The sequence below is a fragment of the Papaver somniferum genome, chromosome 1 (assembly GCF_003573695.1).
Source record: "Papaver somniferum cultivar HN1 chromosome 1, ASM357369v1, whole genome shotgun sequence".
Classification (NCBI taxonomy): domain Eukaryota; kingdom Viridiplantae; phylum Streptophyta; class Magnoliopsida; order Ranunculales; family Papaveraceae; genus Papaver; species Papaver somniferum.
Genome location: NC_039358.1, coordinates 26,023,656 through 26,030,775, shown reverse-complemented (window position 1 = coordinate 26,030,775; position 7,120 = coordinate 26,023,656). Strand labels below are relative to the sequence as shown.

The 7,120-nt window shown below is 35.4% G+C and overlaps 1 long non-coding RNA gene across 1 annotated transcript; it reads left to right on the top strand.

The window, feature by feature from the left end:
- The first annotated feature begins 524 nt into the window (after positions 1–524).
- On the top strand, positions 525–6,906 carry LOC113281608. Its single transcript, XR_003326271.1, has 2 exons — positions 525–1,625; positions 5,529–6,906. It is a non-coding gene; the product is annotated as an uncharacterized LOC113281608 (long non-coding RNA).
- Positions 6,907–7,120: the final 214 nt, after the last annotated feature.

Here is a 7,120-nt window from a genome sequence, read left to right as displayed (position 1 = left end):
GCATTTGTGGTTTCCTCGTTAACAAAACTTCTGGTGTCTGTGATATTTCTTTTCCACATTATATTTTGTTATATAATTGAAATATCATAGGTTGTGCATTGAATCGATCAATTGGTAAATCCAACCTTTGATTGTTGATTGAAATTGATTGATACTTGAACATTGGTCTTTGGTACCGTTCAAGTTAATTTCTCTTGTGTTCAATTAGACTTGCAGATTTCTATTTGCTTGAGTAAGCATTGAATCGAGAAATTGAGATACAACTCCTTGATATATTTTTTATTAAGATTTGAGTCTGACTGTCTAGTTGATTCTCTTAAAAGTATATTGGAGTTTGTCCATACAGATTGCTAAATGAAATATTGGGTGTGGTTGTTAGACCCCCGCTTTTCAACTACGGCCTCTTGCCAATCAGCAATCTCATTCATCTCCAATGTTGTAATCCACCAGACCCTTGTAACATCCATTTCTAAAGCTTCTTCTTGAAGTATTGGTATCACCTGCACTTCAATACAATCTTCTAATGCTGCAACATCTCCATTTAGTTCAAATAACACTTCAAGCAGCAACACCCTTTCCTGCACAATTACAACCATTCACACATATTCCTAACATTCATCTAGGAACTTCAGCAACATCTCAATCTTCTGCCATGCACCTGCCAACCATAACACCATCACCTGCATATCCATTTGTTGCTAGCCACAACTTTAAAGGGATTAAAAGATGGAAGCTGTTGAAAATGAAACCTTAGAAGGGGTACGTGGAACCATTTTGGTGGTGTACCATCTAACTAGCATGATCATGTACTAGGGACCTATAACCAATTAGATTTAAAAAGAAAAATGTATCAAAATCAAGATAAGGAGAATGAAATATCTCCTTGCCTCCGCCACTTTCTTCTTTACTGCTCTCTTAAAGTTCTTGGAAAAAAAAAGAAGGTATTCTCAGCTTCGCATCTCCGATTCTTTAGTATCTTCAGGAAATTTAGGTTTCTCTTTCGATTTTTTTTTTGCCCCTTTTTAGGTGGTTGTTAGTATGGTTGTATTTGATACAACAAGAACAGGGGTCTTGAGACTTGGAACTGGTTCTTGTTTGATTTCACTAGTATAGCGTTATTGTCAAACTATTGCTTAATCTTGGATTTTGATCCAAGTAAATAATTCTTAATAATCTTGTGGTACCCCAATGTCGATTGGGTTTGTGATCTGGTGTTTGACAACGCAATTATTTTGTCTTTGCATCCAAATAGTGATTTGGTTTGGTTACCTTCCAATTGGGTGTCGTAAAGTGTTTGATGATAGTCCCGACCTATGTTGTTGACCTTTGACTTGAACCCCAATGTTTGATTGGGTAATCTTATTTTGTTCCAACAGTCTTTGTCGGTTGCCCTTTTTCTAAAATCTTATTTTCAAGATTAATCCTGTGATTTTAAAACCTATTTAGACTAGGAAGATTCATTGTTTTCTGCATCCCCTGAAAAATCTTTTTTTTACCAAAATCTTTATCAATTCGGATATTTTGCTGCGGGTTCATCTTCTCAATCCAAGGATACTCTAATCATAGTTGATAAGATTAAATTATTACAAGTCCAGGCTGCAGAAACAGGCAAAGAGGAAACCCAAGTATGCTTTCTCTTCCTAGTATTAAGACCTTAAGTCTGAGTTCTCCTCCACTTCTGATCGTTCCTTTTTTTCTTTATTGCTTTGCGCACTGCCTGCTATTATTATTCTCTGTCTGTTTATTTTGTGGTTTTGGATTTCATTACATTTCCTTATTACTTTGTGCTTTGACTGAGGTTTTATTAGGCTCAGTTCCTGAATCTCTATTTAGTAGAGTAGTTGTCTTTATTTCTCATCTCTTTGCCATGAAAATTTTAACATGGAACACACACGGGTGTGGTCAGATTAAAACACAACAACACTTAAATACTTTGCTTCATTCTGAAAAATATGACATTCTTTTTTTATCTAAAACAAAGTCTCAGAGAAGCTTGATGAGAAAAATTCTTAATTATTTCCCAAACACCTATACTGTGGACCCAGATTGCATAGTTGGTGGTTTGACAATTGGTTGGGTGGATGGCTTCCATTTTGAAGCGGTTCAATAGAACCTTAACATGATTAATATCACTGTTAAAAATAATTTTAGTGCAATGGTGCACCTAAACATGATAATAAGTTAGAAATTATGGGATATCTAGAAGACATAGCACAGAGAGTTAACTTAAACGCAATGCCTTGGCTTGTAATAGGTGATCTGAACATCATTTTCAATAGTGAAGAGAAACAGGGTGGTCTTCCTTTTGATAGACAAAAAATAGAGCCAATAATGAACTTAATTCAGAGAGCAGGTTTAGAAGATCTAGGCTTCATAGGAAATAGTTTTACTTGGAGTAACAAAAGGGAAGGGAGTGCTAATATAAAACAAAGGCTAGATAGGGCTCTTGCAAATGCAGAATGGAATGAGGAATTCCAACAAGCATCTTTGCAAAATTTGGTGGCAATTGGTTCAGATCATGGACCAATCTGTCTTACTTTAAACTCTTCAAGATCTCACTTAGCTCCAACTTTCAAATTCTACGATACTTGGCTCAAAGAACCAACTTGTATCGAGGTTATAAAGAAGTCTTGGAACATAAACACCTATAGACCAGATGAGGATCTTATTGCGAATATCTCTAACCTAGGTATTAATCTAAGCAACTGGAAAAAAGATGTCTTTGGAAAGCCTAATAAAAAGATTAAGTGTTTGCTCAGAACAATAGAAAATCTAGAAGCTAAATCTAATACTCAGGATACGAAAACCTTAATCAATAAAAAACATCTAGAATTGGAAGCCTTTTATGACACACAAGAAGAAATTGCAAAACAACAGTCACGAAACAATAAAATAGCTCTAGGAGAAAGAAACACTAAATTTTTCCACATTTATGCTCTAAAGAGAAGAAAAAGAAATCATATTGATTGTATACAAGATAGGAACAATACGGTGGTATCTTCAAGAGAAGAAGTTGATGAAGTTCTAACTTCATATTTCTCGGATCTCTTCACAGAAACATCTACTGATTCTGATGAAGAAATCTTCTCTCACATTAAGAGTACAATTTCCATAGAAGAAAATTTAGCCTTAACTGAAATACCAACTCCATAAGAGATTTGTCAAGTGGTGAAAAAGCCTAAGCCTAATAAGGCATCGGGGCCTGATGGCTTCCTGGTAAGCTTCTTCAAACACAATTTGGAGGTAGTTCGCAAACAACTAGTGGCAGTAGTGCAAGACCTTTCAGAAACAAACAACTAAACAACAATCTGAATAAAACTTTCCTGTTTCTAATACCAAAAACTAAAAATCCTAAATCACCGGCTGACTACAGACCAATCGGGATGTGCAACACTCCTTATAAAGTCATAGCTAAACTGATGGCAAACAGGTTCAAAAAATATTTAGAAAATATCATATCTCCTCTTCAATCAGCTTTCCTTTCTTCTAGGCAGATTTCAGATAACATCATTGTGGCGCACGAAATAGTTCATTCTATGGAAAAAAAGTAAAAAAAAAAGGTAATATAGGTCTAAAAATAGATATGTAAAAGGCTTTTGATAGGGTCAATTGACAGTTCCTATCAAAAGCCCTTAGAGCTTTTGTTTTTTCGGAGGATTGGTGCACTTTAATCCATCAGTGCATATCAACAACTTCCATTGTCGTTTTACTGAGTGGGAGTCCTTGTGATGAATTTAAACCTACTAGAGGTATTAGACAAGGGTGGATCCTTTATCCCCTTATCTCTTCATATTATGTATGGAGGTTTTTTCTCGCCTTTTAAGCCATCTAGAAACAAAGAAGAAAGTCCAGGGGATTAAGTTAACACCAAAAGCTACTCCCATTTCCCTTTTTTTTTGCCGATGATCTATTGTTGTTTACGAAGGCTGACTTAGACAGCTGCAAGAACCTACTAGAATCTATCCAGATGTTCAGCAAAGCATCAGGACAAGCGATAAACTTCACAAAATCGGGTTTGTTCTTTAGCAAGAAAGTACATAATAAACATCAGGGCATTATCTGTAGATTAATGAAGATAAAACAAATCAACATAAAAGACACCCATTTAGGAATGCCTCTTTTCATTGATAGATCAAAACTGAAATTTTTTGATATCATTATTGAAAAAATGTAACAAAGGATAAAAACTTGGTTAGGGAAAATCCTTTCCCAACCAAGTAAGATAGTCTTAAACAAATCTGTGCTTTCGAGCATGCGCATCTTTAGCATGGGATGCTTTGTCTTACCAAAAAAATAACTAAACGAATCAATGACATACAACGTGATTTTTGGTGGGGAAAACACACAAACTCAAAAGGCATTTACGTAAAAGCTTTTGATTTTCTATGTAAACCTATTGAGCAAGGAGGGATAGGTTTCAAAGAAGCCAATAAGGTAAATCAAGCTATGATTAGTAGAATAGCATGGAGGCTGGTTAGTCATCCAGATGATCTCTGGGCGCAAATCTTAAAAGGGAAATATTTCAAAAAAAAAACAGGTGCCTTATTATCAAAGAAGAAATCAAGCGCTTCTTGGATATGAAAATGCATTCTTCAAGGTATTGAACACATAAAAAAACACAACATATGGGAAGTAGGAGATGGTGCATCTATTAACATTTGGGAAGATAGATGGCTCCCAGCTTGAATTGAGACTTTAGAAAACTCTGTCCATATGACAAACACACACATAACACTTGTGGATGAGTTAATCAACTCGGACACCAAGAAGTGGAACACCCAATTACTACATTCATTTTTTAATAACTCCATGGTTCAGGAAATCGCAAACATAAATCTTATAACTACAGGAATGGTAATCTGAAGAAAGACAAGCTGAGATGGACCTTAACCAAGAATGGGGAATTCTTTGTCAAGTCACTGTATGCAAAACTCTTAAATCCTTCTAACATAGTCTCTCAATCTTCTAAAAAGTTTTGGAAAGGTTTATGGAGTATGGATACGTCACAAAGAGTGAAATTATTTATCTGGAAATGGTTGCAAGATGCCCTACCAACTAAGCAAAGATGAATTATGTTATAGATGAAGACAACAATTGTATTTTCTGCCAAAACAAGGTGGAATCAACTTATCATTTGTTCTTTGAATGTGAATATGAGAAAGCAATATGGAACTTACCTCCAATGGCTTCTCAGGGAGTAATTCTAAACTCAAATATCACTAATAAATCATTCTTAGATCACTATAATGAATGGAGAACAGGGAACTTGCAATCCATATCTATGGCATTGGCAGTTACAAAGTGTTGGTTCATTTGAAAAGAAAGATGCCTGAGAGTCTTTGAAAATAAATGTATAACACCTGAACAATTAGCTCAAGATATAATCAGACACTACGCTTACTGGCACCCAGATAATAAAATCAGAAACACTGAAACCATTAACATGATCAAGAACCAAAACACTAATTGGACTCTACCATCTATAAACACTAATAAACTAAACTGTGATGCTTCTTGGTTATCTGAAGTTACTAATGCAGGTTTTGGTTTCGTACTTCGTAATTGGACAAGAATATTTCAAGCAACAGAAATAAGATGTTGCAGGACTTTCTCAGCTGAAGAAACAGAGCTTGTATCTCTGCTAAAAGCAACACAATGGGCTATCAGAAACAATATTCAAAATCTGGTGATAAAAGGGGACAATCTGGCTTCAATTAGATTTCTTCAGGGAAAGGATTCATCTGTTCAATGACAAAGTCAGGCGATACTAGAAGAAGTAAAATCTTTAACTGAACATTTAGTTTCGTTTTTAGGTTTTCATTATGTAGACAGGAGAGAAAACAAGGTGGCAGACTTGTTAGCAAAGAAAGGAAGAACCTCTATCAACACAACTTCCTGGAATTTGCAAGCTCCCAGTTTTTTAATTCCCGCAATAGCTTTCGACGTTTTCAAAGCTTTCGATATATGTAATAACAATACCTCTGTAGTCCTTTCTGCTGATGTTAATCCAAGATATTCAGTCATTGGAAGACCAACTCCTCAAGAGTCTGTCTTTGAAGAGTTTGAATCCGAAGATTAACTGAGGCCTGTTAATATATGTCTTATTTTCAAAAAAAAAAAAAAGAAAGAGAGAGAGAAGTCACTTCTCTCATCATTTCTATTTGTCTGTATGAATGGTGGCACCTAAAAATCAGAGAAAGGACGAGATTCAGAGAGGAACAGGGTCTATATGATATTGCTGGTGTTTAATTAGAAGACGATGAATCTGAAGAGATCGATGGATTCTCTGATTTTGGAATGTAATTTGGGAATTCTGGTGAAATCGTGGCTAGGGTTTGAATCAGTTCGAGTCAGGAATGATTACAGAGAGATGAGGATTTGAATTGAAGAAGCGCGAGATGAAGAAATGGTGGCTTGTTTGATGGAGATGGTGATTCAGAGAAATTAGGGTTTGTTGAGAAGGATGATGATGAACTCAGACAACAAAACAGTGTGAGAAATGGGTATTTGTTGGTGTTGGCAGAGATGAAGAACATGGAGTTTTGGGTTCAGGTTGAATCTGCTTTTGAATTGAGTTATGAAATGGATACCCCAACTGATTGGGTAGATTTAATCAACTGCACTCTCTCTTTTTGGAAAGCAAAATAGAGAAAAATATCAATTTTGAAAATTTGTCCGTTTGGAATTTTGGATCCAGAATCTCCAGAAATTCTCATTGTCACCGAAACGACCGTTTCGGGCCCGGTTAAGACCCCAACCCTTTTCAGATCCCATCATTTCAGGGATCATATCAACATCCCTTTCAAAAAACTATAATAGTGCTTATTTTCCACAAAAAAACTATAGCTAATTTGTATTGTCTCGTAAGATTCTGGTTCATAAATATAATTTCAATTTTTAGGCAAACATTATTGAAAACCAGTGATTAATAATTGCCTAATTGTGTAATTTTGATTTAAAAAAAATGCATCTGGAATTGATAACCTATCGCAACATAAAGGACAAAGAAGAAGAATATTATCACCCTATTTCATTTAGTGCAAATATTTGATTAACCTATCGTTCTAAAAACACCTCCGGCGGAAAGGATCCAAAAGCGATCTTCCAAAAGCATAGAATG